The sequence below is a fragment of the Anser brachyrhynchus genome (genome assembly GCF_964034855.1).
Source record: "Anser brachyrhynchus genome assembly, chromosome: 25".
In the NCBI taxonomy this organism is placed as follows: Eukaryota; Metazoa; Chordata; class Aves; order Anseriformes; family Anatidae; genus Anser; species Anser brachyrhynchus.
Window position 1 is genome coordinate 7770146 of NC_137718.1, and position 13023 is coordinate 7783168.

At 54.4% G+C, this 13023-nt stretch overlaps 1 protein-coding gene across 10 annotated transcripts in view; it reads right to left on the minus strand.

The window, feature by feature from the left end:
* PKNOX2 (PBX/knotted 1 homeobox 2) overlaps positions 1 to 6891 on the minus strand; it is an 88230-nt gene extending 81339 nt beyond the window's left edge. For 5 of the 10 annotated variants that reach the window (XM_080567892.1, XM_080567891.1, XM_080567894.1 and 2 more), the window contains exons 1-2: positions 5639 to 5737; positions 3142 to 3284 (exon numbers count right to left, since the gene is read on the minus strand). The gene's annotated coding sequence lies outside the window, so the exon portion shown is untranslated. Of the gene's footprint in view, positions 1 to 3141; positions 3285 to 5638; positions 5749 to 6401 lie in introns of those variants that run through there. The other 5 variants (XM_080567896.1, XM_080567895.1, XM_080567888.1 and 2 more) reach the window with 4 other exon arrangements.
* Between the last annotated feature and the right edge of the window lie 6132 nt (positions 6892 to 13023).

The window sequence follows — 13023 nt, forward strand, 5'->3', positions numbered from 1 at the left end:
GGTTTTTATGCCGCCGAATTAATTGCCATAGTTAGATACATCGGCTCTGTCACTAGGATATAAGGAAAGCAATTTCTGCACAAACGCATTAAAGGCTGTTCCGGACACTTTGTGCAAACGTGATCTCCTTGGGATTGAGATATATTTTCTGTTGTTTTATTAATGCACTCGGGATCCAGTTTCTGGTGTGTTTGTTTGGTTTTTTTGGGGGGGTGGGGGTGTGAAATGGGTGACTGAGGAGGAGGAGGCCAGGGGCGGCTCCACTGAGGAAGACGAGGGCGGACAGTTCATTGGGAGCGACCCGGGGCTGATCAGGGTGCTACAGCCTCGCTCACCGCCACTAAGAGGCAGCAAGAAGATGCTGGGGGGGGGGGAGCGAAAAAGAAAAGCACAAAGCACACCAACAAGTCTCGCTGTGGGACAGGCACGGAAAAATTAAGAGCTTAAAACTGTAAAAATATAAAACTCCCCCCACCGCTCGGCAACTTGGCGGAGTTTTATATGACACATAAATTAGGACAGCACGTCTTTCAGCTGCGCGGGCTGAGGTGCTTGCTTCCTCGTTCAAATTTATTGCTCACGAGCATTAAAAATGTCTAAACCGGTTTACATACACCATCACAGTGGGAATTTGCTTGGGGATAAGGGAGCTTGTAATTGCTATTCTAAAACTAGCCTTATGAGCTGGAAGCAGTGTTTAAAAAACATTTTAAGGGCTTTATAAAGCTATAAAGCGCCTTCCAACAAACCTAGAAGTGATGCATCTAAAAAGACCGGTCCTGCCTCCCAAAAAAATGAGGAATAACACAGAGCTGATCGCACGGCACAAGCTTCCTGCAGACACCGAAACATTCTATTTTTCTGGAATTACAGGTCAGCTTCCCAACGCGGGGCGATGCGATTTTAATGCTCCGAATCCTGTTTCTGATGTGCATTCTTTAAACGCGTAGCAGTGACACAAAATAAAATACGAGTCGTCTAAAATGGTTCAAAATAAGGCTGCGATTTTCGGATATCCACATCGTGTAGATTAACCCCAAATCCGTCGCTTGCCCTGCTGCCATTTTTCAATTGGCTTTAACAGCTTTATTGAGGGTACAAAGCCAGACATTGTGACCGGGGAATGGGAGAACAGAGCTGGTGCTCGCCGAAAAATGTGGTTTTGGTTATAACTATTTTCATAGTTTTTGCAACACCTTATTAAAGTTGAAAGCTACACATATAACATGACTGGTGGCACTTTCCTAATGCGCTGAAGTCGTATTTCATTGCAACTGACGGGGCGGCCGGGCATTTCCTCGCTGCTCCCCCGTTTTTGGGGGCTCGGTGGGATTGGGCTTGCAGTGTGCTGGCAGGACGCAGCGCTTTGTCTTTCAGGGAGCCGTGTGTCCCTGCAAAGCACCCCTTCCCCTGCATTTCCACCCCCTTGCGCTCTGATTTTATGTGCCGCCTATCTGCACTGCGAGATGCTAAAAGGCATGGAAGCACCAGGGGAAAAACACTCCAGCTGGGCACAGAAAGCATTTCCAGTTCAAGGCGAACATTTGAGTCCGTTCAGCCTACTTTTGCTCCTGGTTTTGCTCCTCTGCTCAAGGCACAGTCGAGGAAGGGTCGCAGGCATTGGCCCCTTGGAGCTGGATGCAAGCATCTGCATCTCGTTAGCTGCAAAGAGCATCACGCTCCAGCAATGCTGACCAAAAAGGCACTATTTGGCTTTAAAAAAAAAAAAAAATCACTCTAATATGCCAGACACAGCTCTCCATCTCGCTACGCTTGCAAATATTTAACAAATGCTAATTTAAGTTTATCAGCAAACGTTCGAGACTAACAAGAGGTTATTTTCACCCGCCACCGCCGCGCTCTTGGCAGAGGCGGTGAAGAGGGAACACAAAAAAAGACGCGATCAGCCCAGCAGAGCCAAGGCCAAATTCTCATCTTATTGACACAGCTGCAAATCCCTGCTTGGCCGAGCTCGCGCCAGGTTTCCAGCTGCGCGGAGGCGACCCCAGGTCCCTGCCGCCTGCCTCTCCCGAGGGGTTTTGTGCCGTGCATCACCTGGAGCATCACCTCCACGGCCAGCGCTGCATCCCTGCTCCAGTCACTCGCGAGGACCAGAATCATTTCCCTCCGTGCTCTTATTTTGAGGAGGAATCTTTCACTGGCTGGTCTGATGACGCCGTTAATTTTTTTTTTTTCTAATTAACGGGCATTTGTTCCTAACAGGATTCCAATTCCAATTCTCATTAGGGGTAAAGCTGCTCCGTATTTAGTCCTCTCCGTAAAAGCTTCCCGCGGTCAGCCTAGCGATCGTTACGACCAGCAGCTCGGTGAAGGCTGTTTGCAAAACTGCTCCGGAATGGAGTCACTCAACAGCACGCATGAAATTAACTCCAACCCCGAGAGTTTAACCCCAAACCATTAAAAACACACACGGTTTCTGCTTGGGTTAAGCTGCCAGGAGTTAGCAGTGGCTGTCTGGAAGAAGCCCCTCGCAGCTGAGGTATCATTAATACCACACCACGCCAGCGCTCAGCTCTGCAGGCAGCACGCCTGGATCCAGCGCCTTATCCCACCACCACCGAAAGAGCAGGAATTAGACCGAGAGAGGGCGAGTGGATGGCAGGGAGCGGTGCCTTCACCTCCGCGTGGTCCCCAGCCACCATTCAGACAACACCTGTGATGCCAAGCTGGTTCTCCCCCCAAAACCCAACAATATTTTGTTTTTTGCCATGCCAGACTTCGGGAAACTTTAGGAAAATGCATTTTGTTGTTCATGTTTGGTATTTCTGCAAGGGGAAAAAAAAAGAAAGACCTCGTGGAAGATGCGTCTCATCCAGAGCCAGGAGAAAGGGGAAAGAATGCTCAGCCTCAAGAAACTCAAATTTGGTATTTTAAATGAGTGTCTCCCCTTCCAGCACAAGTTTGAGCTCCTCCTATTTTTACCCCAGGCTCTCTGCCTGCCGTTGTGCAACTCTTCCAACCTGCCCGCCAGCACCCAGATGTACGATCCTGTCTTTTAAAAACTATTTTTAGCCAGTGCAGCCACCAGGGTGTTGTAGGGCAGGGAGGAGAATAGCTGGGGAGCGCACCCCAGCACACTGCGATACGTCCCCACGTGCAGCCTACCGCGCCGCTGCTCACCTACGCTGGAGTATCAGCCATCGCTCGGGGACTTACGGACCCGTCCTGGAGGCTTCCCGGAGCAGGAATGGGAGGTGAAGGCAAGCAGCAGCTTTCTGGTGGTCGATCAACCCGAAGAAACCATTTAGCCATTAGAAAGTTCCCTGGAAAGGCAAAAAAAAAAAAAAAAAGAAAAGCTACACCGGGAGGTCCTGTTAGCGTTAGCGGTTCCAAACTTGGTAATGTTAAAATAGATGCATTTTCCTGAGGTGAAGCGGAGCAGTGGGCATCGATGGGCATCACCCAGAATGCAGGTCCTACCCGCGTCGACTTTTCTGCATTTCCTTAAAAAAAAGTGGGGATTTTCCTTTATCTCCCTTCCTGGGGGAAAAATAAAAAGAATAAAAAAAATAAAAATGAAGTAGGGAGCTGCATTTAAGCAGCTAAAAAGTTTATTGCAAGCCCAGTGGGGATGTCGAGCATCCTCCCAGTTGCAACCTGGCCACACTCGCCATCGGTCCCCAGCATTGCTGTGACCATAAACGCAGGGGACGCGTGCCCATGGTGCTGCTCCCCCAAACGCGCAGGGAAGGAGGGAGCTCAAAGGAAACACGCGAGCGGCTTCGGGCACGCGGTTCCCCGCTTCCTCCTAGTTTTCCTGAGTGTTTGGGGCATTCCCACCCACTCCCGGCCAAAAGACCCTGGGTGCCGGTGGGGGCTGATGGTAAAGGGAGTGGGGGCTCCAGGGGACGGCAAAGCTGGAGGAAATCTGTTTCAGGTGCAAAATTGGACAGAATCTGGCTAGTCGACGGTGGCTCCTTCCGCAACCGATGCTGATGCTTGTGGGCACCAGCTCCCGGATTAATCTCACCCGTAATTAGGTTTGATCAATTAACTTTTGCCCCTAAATAATAAAGGAATCTCAGCAGGAGGACTTAAACAAATGGGGGGGGGAGTGGGGGGAGGAAAATAAGGGGGAATGCCGACGTTCTCGCCCATCTGCTCCGCGGGGCTGCCACGCGCCCCTGCCCCGGGCGCTGTTTCGCTCCTTGCCCAAACCACCGCGGCTGAGCCCGGGAGCCGCAAACAGCCCCAGAGCGGCCGGGGGGTCCCGGGCAGGGCTTTTTTGGTTTGGTTTGAAAGGGACGAGAAACGAGACCCGAGACGTGTGAAGGCACGCTTAGGAGCACGGAGCAGGGAAAGTTTCGCCGAAGCTGGCGTCGGGTCGGGTCGTGCGAGAGCTTTCCCCGGGGAGGGAAACCCATTGAAAAGCTGGAGAGGAGCCGTTCCCAGCCAGCTGCCCCCGCACCCCGGCCAAAAACAACCCCCGGTGGCGGGGGCCCTAAGCTCACCTCCCCACCTTGGGCTCGCAAACAGCCCGCCGGGCCGAGGGCTCCCCGCGGGAGGGAGGCGTTTGCCGCGAGGCCGGCGGCGAGGTGCGGAGGGAGGCGGGAGGGCCGCGGCCGGAGCCCGAACAAAGAGCGGAGCTGGCGGGGGTGCCCCAAACTTCTGGGGCCCCCTGGGGACGCGAGCGTGCGTGCGCGGGGGGTGGGGGCGGGGGGGTAAAAAATAATAATAAAAAAAAAAAAGGCAAAAAGCTGCAAAAACGCCGCTTTTGCCCTTCGACCCAGGGCCTGCGGGCTCGTGGGGTCCGCTCGCGCCAGGCGGGTTTGACGCCGGCGGCGCGATGCTGCGGGGGCTCGGCCCCGCAGGGTGCCACGGCCCCCCCCGGCCCCGGGGCTCCGCGGGGGCTCCCCGAGGTGAGGGGGCGCCTCCGGGCGAGGGGGCTCCGGCCGCCGGGCTGCCCTGCCTGCGGGGGCAGCTTCACACCGCAACCGGAGCGCGGGGGCGGGGGGGCCGCGACGGGGGGCGGATCGCAACCCCCGGCAGGAACTGCCACGGGCCGGGGGGGCACCGCGACCCCCCCGGGCACCGCAACCGGCCGGGGGAAGCGCAGCCGCCGGAGTGCGGGGGGGGAGGACACCGGACCCCCCCCCCCCCCCCGCCCAAGGACACCGCAACCCCCCGGGGGAAGTGGGAGCACCGCGGCCGGCCGGAGGGCTGCAGAGCATCGCAAGGGCCGGGGCGAAGCGCAGCCTCCCGGAGGCACGGCGGCGGCCGACCGGGGACGGGGGGGCGGGGGGGGAGAGCACGGGGGGGTGACGGCGACCGGGTGCGAGGCGTGCCGGTGCCCCCGCTGCTCGCGGCCCCCGCGGCGCTCCGCGGCGTTGCACGGCGGCCACGCACCGCCGCTGCGAGCCGTGCACCGGGAGGGGAGGAGGGGAACGGGGGCGGGGGGGGGGGGGCTAAGGGCGGGGGGGGGCGGCGCGAGGCACCGCTGCGGAACGGCAAGTTACTTCCCGCACCGGAGGGAGGTGGGGGGGGGGGGGGGAGCGGAGGAGATGCCCGCCGCCGCCGCCGCCGCACGTGCCCCGGCGCCCGGGGCCGCTTTGTCCGCGCCGCTCGGCTCGGCTCCGCCCGCCCCCGCGCGGCGGCCCGCCGGTGAATGACAGCCTACCTGCCCGCCAATCTTCATCACACTGACACCGGCCTGACAGCGCGGCCGCCGCTCGCCGCCGGCCCGGCCCCGCCGCCGCGCCGCGCCGCCCCCGCCCCGCCGCCCCGCCCCGCCGCGCCCCGCCCCGCGCCCCGCCCCGCCCCCGGTAGGCCACGCCCCTCTCTAGGCCACGCCCCTCTCGCTAGGCCACGCCCCCTCTAGGCCACGCCCCCCCGAAGCCACGCCCCCTCTCCTCGCCACGCCCCCCCCCCCCCGCAGCCCCGACTCCCCCCCCCCCCCCCCCGCGGTCCCCCCTCACGGGAGTTCCCGTCCCTGCCCGTGCGTTGGCCCCGCGCTCCCCACGCGAGGCCCCGCAGCCCCCGCGCCCAGCCCTGAACCAAAACCGGTGGGTTTTGCCCCAAAGCAAGCAATAGCCTGGCTATTTGGCTCTAGGCTCGTCGCAACGGCCCGGCACGGCCCCACATTACCCCGAAGAAGGCACCGGGGCGCCGCGGGGCCCCGAAGGCCCGCAGGAGGCAGGAGCCAGGCCCCGCCGGCCGCAGCCTCCCCGGGGAGCGCCCGGCACAGTCTGGGGGCGCCAGCTGTGGGGCCAGCTGCGGGGAACCCAAAGCTAGCGGAGCGCAGGGGTCAGCGAGGGGCCGGCTGCGCACCCTGCGCCCCGCGCGACACCCACGGGACGTCAGCCGTCACGAGCTCTTCCCGTAGCGCCGCGTGCCGCTGCGACGGGTGCCACCCCAGCGCGCATCCCCCTCGCCCCGCTCACCGTGGGTACGGCCGTGCGGGCGCTGGGGCCGTGATTTATAACCAGTTCCTGCTGTTCTGGGCCCGGAATACAACGGAGACCTCCGCGCGCTGCGTAAATCAGAGCTGGATGCTCTTCCCGCCCTCATTGCTATTCCGCGAGAGCCATCCAAGACGAGGAGCCATAAAGCTGTCTTCAGTCCTCCCTTGTTTCAGCCAGATTCAGGGCCAGGCGAAAAATATTTTGGTCTGTGGAGACCCTGATTTGAGCGGGATAGATGCGCAGGGGAGGACATAAAGCACTCGTTAGGTATCAGAGGGCTGCAGGATCACCACGCTCGTGTCTTATTTTGCCAGACAGAGATGAAAAGCAGGCACAAAATGGATGTGTAGGAAAGGCAATTAAAGCCATCCTGCATTTTCGGCATCATGCCTGTCCTCCCACCCCTGTGGTCCTCCAGACCCCCCCTCCTCCCCAGCAGCTCCCCTCTGTGCATCTCTTAAGCCCCTTCACCGACTGCCCAATATTTCAGGGTTATTTGCTGCTCCTGACACGTTTCTTCTGATGCCATCAGCAACTCACCACGAGCATCCCACGGGGGTGCAGAGGGTTTGGTTTTATTTTGCTGAGCTACAGCAACCTCCAGGAACGTGGCCAGGCCTAGATTTCTCCTCTGCAAATGCAAAAGCCACATCTTCCCCGGAGAGTTTTGCCGGAGGTTAATTATCATCCCTGCTAAAAACCCCGCCTGATTTCCCATTTGAATTGGCTTAGCTTCAACCTCCAGCCACTGGGTCTTGCCGTGTTTTTTGCCCGTAAATTAAATGGCGCCTGTGCTCAAACTTTTAATTTTTTTCCCTAAGAAAGCGCCCCTCTGCTGTACCAGGTCACCCCTGATCTTGTCAGTGGGACCCACAGATTTGCCTGGTGAGAACAGGGATATGCAGCAGCATCCCTGCTGGGATGTCAAGCTGGGTAGCACCCCGCTTCTCCCTGCTGCTCCAGCATCTCTCCAGCTCTCAGCCCAGATCTTTTCTCCTCCACCCAAATTTCCATCAGCTTTTTATCAAATACACCCAGAGGCACCTTCCCTGCCACAGGCTGATGCTGCTGCTACTGGAAAAGGAGCCCAAACCCCCTGAAACACAAAACCCTTGATCAAATGCCTTATTCCCCATCCCCATCCCACACCAGGGGGTGGAAACCTCCCTGAAATTAAACCCTCTTTTGACACCCTAAGTGGGTAGGTTGTGCCATGTACCCGCACTGAGGCTGTGTTTTGTGCACTTGAAGCTGTAAATATGCAATTAGAGCAAACTAATCAGCACTTATTCAAGAGCACACCAAGTTCCTTCTGCAAAGTGGCAAGAGTACTTGGAGCAAGTTTACTAAAATATTAAACATTTGGCAAGAGCAGTGACATAGATAACTTGTAATATTTACATTTTTACATAACTGGCTTCAGGAGAAAACAAATTACACCAAGTATAGCATTTTACTCTCAGTCATTTGACTACTCCGCCATAAATAATTCAATTCTCTCTCCAAGATTACATTAGGGCTGGTGTTGAATTTCTCAAAGAAAACTGTGACAGGATGCTATGGGAAATGAATGCGTACGGCTCTCTGCTGAAACCTTCTGAAATATATATAAGAGAAAAGCAGGGTAAATTATTAAACAATAGATGTTAAAAACAACACGAGTTTTGATGATGAGCCCGGTAATGTGTGGCAGGGGGGTAAGGAGACACGAGAGCATCCCCAAATTGCAAGCTTGCTTCCTGAGCACAGGGGCAAGCCAAGCTGCTTGCGAGATAAAGGATGCTCAAAAACCCATTCATAAGTAAAAGGATGCTCTGAAGGGAGCCCGACGGAGAGCGCAGCCCCCACTGCACAGCAGGTGCTGCTCCCAGCTCCCTGCCCGTGTGCTGCCCGCCTCCCAGCTCCCCGGGTTTGTGCTGGGTTTCTGAGATGCAGGCGTTCAGGACACACACACTTTCCCACATCTCTCCAAACTCTCTCCAGTTATGTGTTTCAGGAAAAGGGGGAAAAAAATCATCGCTGTCTGGTGCAGCCTTAAAACCAACGTGCTGCCAGGAACACGGACAGAACCGATTCTTGTACAGCGCTATCCAAGGTGAAATGAAGGGATTCCCCAACTTTCACCTGTTTTCAGACCTCAGCTCATGGAGGATTTTTGTTAAGACTGATCTCCCTCCGTTTGCGATACTTAAGCTCCCCGCTGAATAAGCACTCATCTTAACTACGTTATCTTTATCTCCGTTCATGATTTTCCTGGGAATATGGGGAGAGTAAACCAAAAAGATTTACAGCACCAACGCAGCAGCATTGTTTGCTGCAGAAAAACAAACCACGAGAAGCCGCGGTGCATTTTAAATAGCCTCCTAACGGAACATACGGCTGCTCCAACCTGACAGCTACTAATAGATAAGTGCACGGGGGATAGAAGGAAGAGCTTTATCAATAACCCCTAGGCACAAGGAAGAGGAATGGCTTCAAACGGCCGCCGTGCCTGCTCCTGCACCAGCCGGCCGGGGGTTAATGATGTCTCGTCAAGCTGGGAAAGCACTTTGGGGTCCTTCCGGATGAAAGTGCTGGATAAATGGCAGGCGAGATCATTTTTATTAGAAAATCCCCACTGCCAACTTGCTCCTTTTTAATGTTTAATTTCAAGCCGTAATAAAGTCTCGCTGCTCCTTCGGGGTCTCCTGGCTGCCTGGCCGCGGTTCCCCTCCACGCAACGCCACAGCCAGCTTTGCATTGCCGCAGCCTGGCAGATTTTAGCTCAGCCTGAGGGTTTTTTTGGCTGTGTTTCAGGGTCCCTCCCCGCCTCGGCTGGGTTTGGCCCGTGGCGGGAGCTCACCGCCACCCGCGTCCCTCTGCACCGGGGCAGCGATGCGGTGCGGCGCTAGAGACGCACTGGTCACAACTCCTTAAAGATGCAAATTGAGAAGCAGCCATCATAGCAAGAGACTTCTGTTAATTCTCAACTGAGTATGCAGATTTCAGTGCTGACTTTTGCTAGGCTTATTTGTTTTATTTAGCAATAAATTTAATACAGGCTCCCTGAAGCAAAGAGACAGATGGACTATAAACTTTGAATTTTGAGTAGCTTTACATCCTTAGGTTAGTATCATTTTTGATCTCTCCTGAAATTATATCCACAAAAGTTTGCAGGGATTGGAATCTGCTTTTTTACAGCCCCCCCCAGCCCCCTGTGACCATGCACCTTCGCACCGGAATAATGAGTGGCCACTTGATGAGCCACCTTCTAATTTTTTGCACAGGTTACGCAAAAGTATGCTAAATACCACCTAAATGCTGCATACCCTGGCTGCTGGAGTTATCCCAGAGACTCACAGATGGATCTGAGAAAACCAAAGCACCACGTGTTTCCTCTGGGTCCAAGTGCGAAACCCCCGGGCTGAAACAAAATGATGTGCTTGGAGAACACGGGGAAGCCAGTGTGTGTTTTTGGAAGGAGTCACAGTGTGGCAAAAACGATTTATTTACTTTTTCTTGATGGTTGTTTTGCCATCCATCAGCAATACAAACGCAGGTAGGAGGGGAGGAGAAATGCCTGCTGTCCCCAAGAAGTGGGTGACCTCCATCCTTGGGTAGCCCATGCGTGGTGGGACACGGCTATGAGCTGGCCAAGCACCGTGTCACTGCTTTGAACCCGAGGGTTGTGAAAAGCCAGGATTTAATTTTGGGAGATAGAAGGTACAGCCAAAGTGCCTGGTCGCTGGCTGACAAACCAGGTGGAAAGCACGGTGCTGCAAATGGACCCCAACAAGCAGACGTCACCTAATGCCAAACTGCGATTGAATTACTATGGATTAACATATTACAGGTGCATTAAAGTCTAATGAGTGGCCCATGATTAATGCTGTTATGAGGAATACTAAAAGAACTAATGATGATGAGCCACTTCAAGTTAAATGTGGGGAGTTTCAGGTGTTGATGGTTCCACCGTCTCGTCTCGTGCTTGCGGGAACAGCCCGGCTAAGGCAAGGGGGTCTGGGAGCAAGGACGGAAGGAGGGACCACATTTCTGCTCTCTGCTTGGCGGGAATCAGCAACGCAAACATCTGGTGATGTGCTTCAGTGCTGTGGGGAATGCCACGTCTGAGGAAGCTCATTCTGGTTTGTAAGGCTCCCTAGAATTTTAGCTCTTCTTTTCTTGTGGAGGAAAACCTCCAAAAACAAAATAGCCCTGAATTAAAAGAATACCACTGGGGTACTGCAGAAAGAGAATACCAGAGATTGATAATCAAATCAACAATAATTAACAAAAATCAATAACAATTAATAAACAAATCAGTGGCAACTGTAGAGCCCCAAAACACCTGCTTCTGCATCCAGAGAAGAGCCCCAGGTTTGCAGGGCCACTGCCGAGGCAGCTCATCCCATGCTGATGTCTGAATGCTGACTGACTGAGGCTTTCTCTTCTCCCCCCTTCATCCTTGGACAATGCCCTGGCTGAGGTTTAGCTGGAAAAAAAGGGACGCCAGAAAGAGGTTTGGGTCCAAGCTCAGATTTTGGTTAATTTCAGGGGAAATTATCACCCAGGGTGGGAGAGATGACATCTAAGCGTGCCCAGAGACTTTCTTGCTCAGGGCTTTTTAGGGAAATGATCCTTCAGCTGCTTTAACTTCAGTGCACAAAGTATCAGGAAGCTCTTTTGTGTATGGATGTGTGCTTGAAAAGCAACTGACTGCACGGAGTTCAGTTTGAATCAAGTATAAATAGTCAACAAAGGCACAAGGTGGCCAAATTCCTCCCTCCTGGGACTTTTCAGGCCATCGTGAGAGATGACAGGACACCCCGTCCTCCTCCATCCACCTTCTGGGTTCAGGTTGGGCACGCATGCAACCCAACCGCAGGAACCACTTTCTGTCCCATAAACCAGGACACTTTGGGGCTTTTAGACACGTTTTCTCTAGATGGGATCAGATTTTTATTTAAAAAGTGACTTCATATCCCATTTTATTATTTCTGAGCATTGCAGGATTTGTTCTGTTTGAAGTCTTACATCCTCATTTCCTGTCACTGCTATTAAAATTGATTTCCGCCATGAGCAGGAGAAAGATAATACGAAACGGGTTCCTGCGAGAGAGAGCTGTATCCCCACCGGAGCCATTATGAACTCTCCTATATTATTTTAACTTTCTTTCATTAGTGATTCTCTTTGGAAAAGGGCAGCTCATCCCTCGGTTGAGACGTGTTGTCCACAAAGTCGGAGAAACGCAAGGGGAGCATGGGGCAGGGATTTAAATAGCTCTTGTTCACCGCCCCGGGGTATTTATAGACGTAACCAGATCCCCGCCGCCTCCGCGGTGCTCCCGGCTCCCCGGGGCCACCCGCCGCATCCTCCCCACCTCCCCAGCACCTGTCCCACATTGTGCTCAGCACCTGCTGCAACCAACACCCTCCAGCACACCCTTTGTCCATCTCCTAAACCGGTCTGACTCCCCGTTCACACTGCGATAAGCTGGACTACGGGTGAGCATCCTCGCCATCAGTCCTTCCACCACCAAAGACCTCTCTGCCTCCAGAGGCGTTGCAGAACCAGAGGCTGCCATCACTTGCAGCATCACACATCAGCTCCTAAATACGCCAAGCTCACCCCTAAAATACATAAAGCACCTTCCCGGCCTGAAGCATCAGTCCCCGCTCCCTCTGCGGCACGCCTGGCTTGGGGCAGCCTCCACCAGGTTCATGCAAATGGGGTTTTGCATTTCACGGCACTGACGTGCTTCCCATCACGCCGGTGATCCCCGGCCACCACCCCCAGCCCCGGCGGAGCCACCCAAAGGGGCGCTGGCACCCACTCCCATCCAGCAGCATCCCCATCCAAGGGCTTAAACGCCTTCACCAGAGAGTAATTTAACGCCATCCCCAGCTTAAGCTCCATATCTACCGGGCGTGAAATTAGTTCCAGCAAGCCGCAAATTTGCTGCTAATAAAAATATTTAGCAATTCACCAGTCTTTAAATCAGGAGCAGGATATTTTCTTACTTGCATCAATGCTTGTTTCTCACAACTCTAATATTTGATAACCCAGCCCAAATTGTGGGGCTGGAGCTGTAAAACTGCAAGTTTTATGACAGTGCAAGGAGTTTTAAATCAATTCCTTCAGCTCTGCTCGCTCCACGGCATTGAGGCTAGAGGAAACCATTCAATCGCCTTGTCCGACCTCTTGTATTTCACAGGCTGTTAAGTCTCACCCAGGTACTGGTAATTTGGGTTGGGTGACGGCATTTTGCTCCTCTGGAGATGGAGGCCCCGTCATGCCAGGGATGAAGTGGGGTGGGATATTCCCACCAAAAAATTCATGTTCTGGGGCAAAAAGCAGTGTAGAACCATGCTGGCCCACATGGGAAGAGGTTTTCATGTATTTCGTATTTCACACTCACTTGGACGAAGTTTTGGGGGTGAAAAACCTTTGGCAGGCATCCCCGAGTGCTACGTAGGATGCAGCAGGATGCTGCTCACTCTGCAGCCGATCAGTATCACGGATTTGCAGTTATCACCCCCAAAAGAGACCCACTTGATTCAAACCTGCCCTATATCCCAGCAAATAATTTTTGTGTGTTTTCCAAATGAGCTTTGATCCAGCT